The 10,039-nt window shown below is 44.2% G+C and overlaps 1 non-coding gene across 1 annotated transcript; it reads left to right on the plus strand.

Annotated features, from left to right (window-relative positions):
* Positions 1-1,150: 1,150 nt before the first annotated feature.
* Positions 1,151-1,257, plus strand: LOC120268723. Its single transcript, XR_005538999.1, has one exon. It is a non-coding gene; the product is annotated as a small nucleolar RNA R71 (small nucleolar RNA).
* The last annotated feature ends 8,782 nt before the right edge of the window (positions 1,258-10,039 follow it).

The raw sequence follows: 10,039 nt of genomic DNA on the forward strand, positions 1-10,039 counted from the left end.
CTCTTCAAGCTTTCTCTTGTTGGTAAGAAGGTCTTTCATGAACTTGGCGTACTTAGGCATTCCGACCAATGCCTCAACGAGTGGAATATTTATATGCAGCTGCTTGAACATGTTAAGGAATTTTTTGTACTGAGCATCCTCTTTTTCTTGTTTCAACCTAGCTGGGTAAGGGACAGGGGGTTTGTACTCGGGAACCCTCGATGTTGATGGTTTAGCAGGTTCCTCACCTTGCTTGTCATTATTCTCCCCACTTACCGGCTCAGCCACTGCGGGGTCTTCCAAAATGGTCACCCCATCCTCCTTGGCACTTGAGCCATCCTCGGCTCTTGCCTCCAACGATCTTCCACTCCTAAGAGTGACGGCCTTGAGGTGCTCCCTTGGATTCTGCTCTGTATTGCTCGGGAGGCTACCTTGTGGTCACTCAGCATTTGCCCTGGCTAGTTGCCCAACTTGATTTTCTAGTGATTGGACCGATGATTGGAGGTTCCTTAACACTGTGCTTATCTCGTTGAATTGACCACTATGTTGAGTTAGCTCATTATTGATATTTTGAAATTTTGTCTCAGTGTTGATCATAAACTTTTCCATTACATCTTCAGTGGTAAATTTCTTCCCTTGTTCTTGCTAAGATTGAAACTGAGGTCCCGGAGGTTGTTGTGGTCTTTGTTGCTGTGCCCCCGAATTCCATGAAAAATTGGGGTGATTCCTCCACCCTGAATTATGCGTGGGTCCATATGTATTTCCTTGGCCCCTCTGACCACCGCCAACTTAATCCACTGTCTCAATAGACCCTGTGGATGAAATAGAGATAGGGCATTGTACAGTTGAGTGTGCAGCCCCACAAGTATCGCAAGACAAGACTGCTCCAGAATTTGAGCTCGAGCCCATCATAAATTGATCAAACCTCTTAGTCAGTGCTTCTACCTTGGCGGCCAAGGCGGTGGTATTATTTACCTCATAAATCCCCGTTGTTTTCTGTGGTCTTCCTCGAGTGCTCCAGTGAGATTCATTGCGAGCCATGCTTTCAATCAACTGCTCTGCATCCTCATGATATTTACTGCTCAATGAACCCCCTACCGTGGCATCAATGAGTTGTCAGGTTTGATAGTTCAGCCCATTAAATAATATCTATACTCTCATCCAAGATGCAAAACCATGGTGTGGGCATTGCCTCAAGAGATCCTTAAACCTCTCGTGAGCTTCGAACAAAGTTTCTGAGTCACCTTGTCGGAAAGAAGATATTTCTTGTCTTAATCGGGCTGCCTTGCTCGGTGGGAAATATCTAGCGAGGAATTTCTCAACCATATCCTTCCAAGTAGTGATCGACCCGGGGGCCAGTGAAGTGAGCCAACGGTATGCTGCACCCCGTAAACTGAACGGAAACAATCTCAACCTAATCGCGTCATCTGAGACAGAGTTGATCTTGAAGGTTGAACATATTTGAAGAAAACGGGATAGGTGAGCATGAGGGTCCTCATCGGCTAAACCATCAAACTGAACAGAGTTCTGGATCATCCCAATTGTACTAGCCTTAATCTCAAAATTGTTCGCTGGAATAGTAGGGGCTTGTACGCTGAACTCATCACCGGTGAATTGCGGTCTCTCATAGTCAGACAAAGTTCTCCTAGGTTCCGCCATAACTAATGGTTCACTCTGTTCAATCTGAACTTCTTGCTGCTCTGAACTGTCTACTCCTTCTCTCAACCTCTGGCGAAAAGTTCTATCAACCTCACTGTCTGGTTCTACCAGATTTGTCGGTCTTCCTCTTGTCATAAGATAGGTACCTCGCACTAGAATTAATAGCCAATGGTTAAGAGCAACACGATATTTACAAGAAAGAAAGATAGAAAACAGGAAGATAAAATAAACAAGGGTTAAATCAACAAGCTACTAGTTCTCCGAGTATTCCTTGTGGGTCCCCGGCAACGGCGGCAAAAAACTTGATGAGTGTCCCGCAAGTGCACGGGGTCATCAAGTAATACCTCTCGTGCGAGCACGAGAGGGTCGTATTCCCTAGGCCCAAGGAGCTACCCTTACTTCCTTTTTACTCATTGTCTAACCTACAAATCGCTTGATGCTTAATGCTACTAATAAAAATAAAACTAAGCAAGTAATTGTGAAAAGACCGATTAAGAAAGTGAAAATCAAGAAGTGAGGGAGGTCACGGATGTGGATCCCCCCGGGGTTACTAAGGGTTAGAAGAATGCTAGAAGTGCTAAGCAAGTGGTGGTTCAGGCCAAGAGATATCTAAAGATAGATCATCCCGATGGTCACGGTAATGGTCCCTAATCCCATACGAGTATTGGTACGGAATCTCTTCCGTCCAAATCCTCCTACGATTGCAATTCACACAGGGAAATCTCTAATTAGGGCCGATACTCAACCTAGGTGCAGCCCTAATGGTTGGAGGGGTATGAGACACCCGATGGTCACGGCGTGCTCATACATACATCCCCATTAAGCAAGGTGTGTCTAGTACAAGGGCGATGGTCACGCACCGAGTACAACCTAGAAGTTGAAATACAGAGTTCTCATGTAAGATCAACACAAAAAAAGTACACCAAGCTTAAACCATGAACAAACCACATGCATTAAGCGAATCAAAGCATTCAAAAACACAAGTTCACCCCAAGGTTCACCGACATCTGGTGACCTTGTGGTTTAGCCATCCATATAAGAAACTACACAAGATAGGCTCATGAAAACAACTAACAAATGCATATAAAAACTCCCTCAAACAATGAGAACAAGAGGAGGAAGAGGAAGGCCGCGGATGTCATCCACGAACGCCGCAATAAGGGCGGCTTCCCACGTCGTCTCCATGCTTCTCAAAGGTGCAATCGATGAAGATCTTGCCCAATGACGCTTCTCCCCTTGATTTCCCCTCTATAGATCATCGAATTTGGCCTTAATTAGCTCCGGTGAAGTTGCCACCGCCGAGAGCCTCCAATATGGGAAGGAGATATGATGATGGAGAAGGAAGAAGGGGTCCCCCACCCAAACGAAGCCCTAGCTTTACATAAAAATCATCTGCCCCGAGTCAGGCGGCCAGCGCGTGGGCCGCGTCGCGCCCGCGTGGCTCACTATCCTTCCGCTCGCAAAAACCCGCGTCGGTGCTACAGTGCTCAGCTACAGTAACCAGCTGCCGTATTTTTACTACAGTGAATCGCCCTACGATGGCTGACTCGGAATTCTCCGGTGACCGCGCTGAGCGGTGCGTGTGGCGCGATGCTGCTCGCAAGGTTCAGAGCCTAATCCAAGTAGGGCCCGGTTCCTTGCTACAAAAAAACCCGTAGCAGTGTTTTTTTGGCTTCAAGAACATGATTTTTGGTGCTGATTTCACCACAATTGCGTTCTCGAGCTCAATTAAGCTTCTTTGAGGCCTGCAACAAGAAAATAACCAATTTAAGCGAAAAACGAGCACTGATTAATCTAAAATAGCATGCAAGCATATACAAAACCAACATATAAATACATACATTTAGGCTCTTATCACTAACGCTCGTGGTTTGTCACTCACTCACAAGGTTACCAACAAGGACTCTCAACCCTAGTGTCACTCTAGGTGAAATGTTCATACAATCAAGCATTCAAGGTTGGAACTCACAATAAACATCAATTTATTGAAAGCATAATAAAGAAGTTCAAAGAAACGAATACATCCTAGGGTTCACAATCACCCAAGTACCCACTAGGGGTTTAACTCTCCATGGAGCTAAGTACAATCAAAGAAAGCGAATGTAAAAGCAATGAATCCATAAAGAAACCCCCTCGATGGTCGTGTCGATGGTCTTGTGGAGAGTCCTCTACTCGTCGCAAGGGATCTTTTGTCCGGCCTAGGATACAGCTCGCCTGATCGATGCCGATGAAAGCTCTCCCAATAACCTTCTTCCAAATGACGCGCAATGTCAGAGCCGTAGAACCTCTCCAAAAACCTAGCCAATACCCCTCAAAACCCTAGTCGAAGCCCTCTCGCAAGTTGGGGAAAAGATGGAGAAAAAATAGCAAAATCAGGGCTGAATCGGCTTTAAATAGGGCTGGAATCAGGCGACTCCACGGCCGTGGACGGTACACGCGCCCGTGCGGAATTTCCACATGGTCGTGGATAAATTCCACACGACCGTGTAGATTCTCTGTTTCTCTGGTTTCTCGGACGGCTGTGAACAGTGCTGCTACAGTATGTGCTACATTGCTCTGCTACAGCTTCGACCTGAATAACTTCCCAATTCCATATTTTCATCGGCGTAACACAAACGGGCACATGTTTACATCGTGAATCACTTTCTTCTTCAATGATATACATGTTGGTGGAGCTCTGTTTCTTATATGCATAAGACGGAGTGCTCGAGTGTGACTGCCTTTTTACCCCTCCAAATGGATGTGCTCAGTCGAATGCGAGGAGGTTGGCACACACTCTAGCATCTCACACCTGTCCTATGTTTTCGCGTTTGAACCTTAGCAAGATCTCCTCCAAAATAGGTCCTTTATGATCCACATTGGCCTATTTCCTTCGTACTCGGTTTCACAACCCTACCTACATAAAAGTAATATAAAAACACACATATTAGTGTAAAACCTGAGAAAAGTAATGCTCAACATAAGGAATGAACACTTCGTATTCATATCGCACAAGCACTTATCAAGGCTATAAGGCTTTTCCTTCATCGATGCATCTTTAAAAGTCTTGAAATCTTTACAAAGAGAAGGAATGTGGAGACATGGCTGCCTTTGTGTCCTTACACTAGTAAATTGGCTTGCATAACCTTGGAAGTTGGTATATATCTCCTCATACATGAACTCCTCTTATGACTTCATCCTTGATTCGCATAAGAACTCTCAACATTGTGCCTTGCTAGCCTATCTTCGCTTCCTTTTGAATTCCCAATGCCTTCACAACCTATATGCATGAAAGAACAACCTATATGCACCAACGTCGTCATCACCCCCTCAGCTATCTTTGGAGCTGGCATAATCAAGGCATAAATTCTAGATTGGACCCTGCGATCCATCCCCATCAGGCACAGCATCTCTATGCCCTAAGGAGCAAGTATACTCGCCTTCTCGATCCCCTGAATCGAGGTCAGAAGATCCATACCCATAACTAATCTCGTGATGTATAGACCTGAGAAGATCACTCCTAATCTAGTGTACTGACCATGATGTTGTATATACTCCGTGATGATGTGTCCCAAATGGATCGGTGTGTGCGCTAAACCATCGAATACAGGTACAAGAACTCCTGCCAGCTCAGGACGGCGGTGTTGTCATCATGGCCGTTTACCGACCTGCTCATAACAGCATGGAAATATCGATACGCAGGTCAGGAAAAGCACATGGCCTTGGACAAACCTGGATCATACTAGCCCTATGTGCATAACACTCCATACGCCATCTGTGTAGTCAAAGCACCCAGATAATCTGTCGATAACTGCACGTACTCCTTAGTACCTGTGAATGCCTCCTCATACAACCCTAGTCTGATCGAAAATTGTGTCACACTCATGCTATAGTGAACCCCCAGTGCACTGAATTATATAGCGGTGTCACTGTCAAAACTATCATACGGACGATCAAACTCAAATGAGGATAATACCTTGAGTGTAAGTGTATGGATGACGGGCTCTCTGATCTTTAATAACTGTCCCCAACCTTCGACCGATACAACTCGTCTACCTCATCTGCTAACTCTCCTCCCTGTTGTATATCTCACAACATGCTTGTGTCCAAGAATCGAGTCTGTCTGAATCTAAGTCTCAACAAACGTACGAAATGAGCCTGATGCTCCGGGATAGTGAATCTCATGCTCTCGAACTCAGAAGATGACTCACGCGGCCGTTTATCTGCTTGCTTCTTTGACCGAGGTGCCATGATCTGCAAAATTTGAAAGAAAATCGATCAACAATGTAAATAGGTAGTGCTGCAGATATCCACATGATCGTGTGGAATTTCCGCACGCCCGTGTGGATTCACAGGGCGTAAAAACGCACGACTGTGCTTCAAAAATGAAACAATAGACTGTTTAATTACTTCCGACTTCGTTCTAAACAAGAAAAAACATTCTAATTGTGGAAATGAAGCAACATTAACCAATTTCATCCATTAATATCGAGAGTTGACGAAGAAAACAAAGAGATAGGGCTTACTGATGAGTTAAAATGAAAGAAAAACATGAATCGGCTGTAAAACCCAATGAAAATCTCTCAAAAAATGGCAGTACGAAGTCAGGAAGAAGTGTGAATGTGCTCTTAGGCAAATAGGGAGTGTGGGAATGAAAAGAAATGACGATCCTTTAAAAAGGACTCGTGCCTCTTGATGTTCTGTGCATTCACAGGGGCGCGCGGAAATTACCCACGTCCATGCGCCTCTATAGGAGAGCTTCACAAGGGCAGATGCACCCCGCTGTGCACTCTCAGGATAACACTTGTTGGCTCTTAAAGTACCCGCACAGGCATGTAGAAAATATCTCTGTCCGTGTGCCCAATCCACAAGGGCAGCCACATGTCCCTGTGACGTCTCTATCCAACCGAGAGAACCATCTAATTGTTTCTCACACATGTGCGGAAATTACACACGGGCGTGGACTTTCACAGGCCCAACTCATAGGGGCAGACGCACACCCTTGTGTCTTCTCGGGATGGAGAGAGCTCTTCTGCAGAGATCCACGTCGGTATGAGGAAAATACCCACGCCCGTGTGTTTGTCACATGTTCACCCACAGGGGCGAGTCCACGCCCCTGTGCGCTCTCGGGATAATTTTCTAAGTCTCCATAGGACAACGCACGCCTGTGCAGAAATTACCCATGTGCGTGCAAAAATCGCAAGGTCGCTCACAGGGTCGTGTCTACGGCCATGTGTCTTCTCTTTGTAGCTCACAGTACAAATCCATGGGCGTGCAGAAATTCCACACTCAAATGCATTTTCTTTGGATGCCTTAAAATCTCTGAAGGCTCTACAGAAAATTCCTGAACATGCTTACACACTTAAAGCCTGCCTATTATGCAAACTATACCAGTGAAAAACATAGGAAACTAGCTCAAGCGACTAAACCTTCACCAAATCCACATGAAAACACACGATGACATTAAAAAACCACAACAAAACACATCAAAAGCATCTAAAAAAAATCAAGACACCAACACTCAACACTTTATTTATGCAAACACTAAACTACTCAACTAAGAAGACAGTAAACAGTTGGATTGCCTCCCAAGAAGCGCTTGTTTAACGTCACTAAGCTTGACGTACCTTGTCTTAACCCATGGGGGTTTATAGATGAAGGTTGCCCTCTTACCCATGACTTGAAAGCATGATGAGCAAAGTCTCTTGAAGGTAGAGGGTGAATTATCGGGCATGGGACCACCTAGCAAAGGTTCATCCAATTTGTTTGGCTCATGCCCATCTCCAATAGCCTTGGAGTGTTTCCAATGTCGTCTCCAAGCCCTCTTCATCTTCCGGAAGACCTTCTTCATGATCCCCGGAGTAGATGGTACTTCCTCTATTGGACCAAGCATCATTACTTCTTCATTATCCATCTCTTGGTTGAACAAACACTCATATGGATCTGGGTTGAACATTTCTTCCATGTATTCATCAACAATCTCATCAGTAGTGTCTAGGAAATACAAAGTATCATCGAAATTGAGAGAATGCTGCATGGCTTTGGCGAAGCAGTATGTGAGCTTATCATCTCCAACCCTCAGTGTCAACTCCCCGCCGTCCATGTCAATTAATGCCTTAGAAGTGCTCAAGAATGGCCTCCCAAGTATCAAAGGTATATCCGCATCCTCATCGACATCCAACACTACAAAGTCAACCGGAAAAATGTACTTGTCCACCTTGACAAGCACGTCTTCAATGATGCCCCTCGGATGTTGATAAGTGTCTAAATGTAGGTGTTTTCATATATATATATATATATATCATATTCACTTTGCATGTATTTTGTGAGGTTTGATGCCCGTTTTGCACTTAATCATCTACTATTTACTTTGTAGGGCATAAGAGAACCATGGAGAACAAAAAGATATCATTTAGGAGAAAAGAGAAGAAAAATGCAATTTCATACCACCCCCATACCACCCAGTATGGGGGCCGTATGCATTGTAGCAGCAGGATGAAATTGAAGCTGTGTACCCTGATTTTCATACCACCCCCATACCACCCAGTATGGGGGCCGTATTGACCCCATATGTACCCCGTATGGAGAATGAATTTAGATTATTTGAGTGCTATATGACCTCCATATGACCCCTATACGACCCGTATGCCATGGGGGGTATAAAGCTGACTTTTTGGACAGAACAAGGGACTTTTTGGACATATTTTAGAGAGGCTACTTGGGAGGCATTGAGTGACCTTGGGAAGAATACGAAGGGCAAGGAAAGGAGAAAATCATCAAAGGCCATGGTCAAGGGCTCTCAAGGCGAGAAGCCAACATCATTCAAAGGGGAGATCAACCACGATTTGAAGGAAGGAGACCCACAGCTAGAGGAAGCGTCATTCGGCATTCCTTTGGTAGGGGAAGTGTCATTCGGAACATTCTCTACCTCCTCCTCCACCATTTCATCTAGGGAGTGTCATTTATGCTTTTGTTTCATGTTTTGCTTGATTGTATTGCATGTTGTGGGATGATGACACACTAGACCCCCAAGGCCACCGGGTGTTGGTGACCTTTGGGGGGTTTATCGTGATTACTTGTTAATTCCATGCTTGGGTAATTTTGAGATTTAATCATTATTTTCATGCTAAGTGCTACACTAAGAAGAAATCCGTACCTCTTTTCTGAGTGATGCATGTAGATGTAACTTGCTCACATGTATTTGATCATGAATGGATTAGAAGGGGAGACTTGTATCATCACACCGAGAAATTGGGTGTTGGTAGCCCTCCATGGTAGGTTAAGCCGATGAAGTAGGTTTACTCCTATTTGAGATTTCCTTGTGCTTAATGCAATCGTAGGAACGTGGATTTGGAAGAAATTCCTATCAATCTTCGTATGGGATTAGGGTTCAATCGCCGAGAAATTGGGGTTGTTCTAATCTAGAAATCTCTTGGTCCAATTTACCCTTGCATCTTTTAATCATCATCCATGTTTCATTATAAGCCTTCAAGGGGATCCACATCCATAGGCCTTTGCATTACATTGATTTTCTTGCTTGCTCATTGCATGTTCTCTCAAATATGTTGGTAATCTTGTATTTAGTTTTAATTGCATCTAGTAGAGTAAATCCCCTCATTTGAGATCTTAGGCTAGATAATAGCTCAAGAAGGAGTAATAGGAGATCCTTAGCCCCATGGAATACGATCCTCGTGTCTTCACACGAGGTATTACTTGGCGATCTCGTACACTTGCTGGGAAGCAATCAAGTTTTTCGCACCGCTGCAGGGGAGACTTTAAGGAATTCTAGGAAACTTTTAGATTATTACTCTAGCTATTTCACTCTTTACTCCATTTTTATCATTATTTTTCTTTTCTTTTGATCTTAACTTTCTACCATTTTTCTTAGTTTTGCAAGGTACTGTGCATGACACGTTCAAATCCATTGACCTTGATTACACCAGATAGTAAAATTGAAAGAACTTTGCATCAGAGATTGAAAGAAGTTTGTGAAGGGTCGGGTGCTCAAAACATTGAAATTGAGGATAGAGAGTCTTCAATCACGGCGGAAGAGCGATGCACTCTATCCGAATATGAAAGACCTCAATTCACAGGTGATGAGTTTAGTGTTCAAGCACCATCCATGGCATCCAACAATTTTGAAATTAAAGCAAGTACAATCAGCATGGTCTAGAACTCGGTTCAATTCAATGGTCTTACAAATGAAGATGCACATGACCACCTCTCCCGGTTCCTCCAAATTTGCTCTACTTTCAAGATTAATGAAGTGTTAGACGATGCTATCCGTTTGAGGCTATTTCCATTCAGTTTGAGAGACGGGGCATATCGTTGGCTTACATCATTATCTTCAGGGTCTATAAAAACATGGAAAGATATGGTTGAGAAGTTCCTTGGGATGTATTTTCCGCCAAGCAAAGCGGCC

The sequence above is a fragment of the Dioscorea cayenensis genome, chromosome 1 (genome assembly GCF_009730915.1).
Source record: "Dioscorea cayenensis subsp. rotundata cultivar TDr96_F1 chromosome 1, TDr96_F1_v2_PseudoChromosome.rev07_lg8_w22 25.fasta, whole genome shotgun sequence".
NCBI classification, from domain to species: Eukaryota; Viridiplantae; Streptophyta; class Magnoliopsida; order Dioscoreales; family Dioscoreaceae; genus Dioscorea; species Dioscorea cayenensis.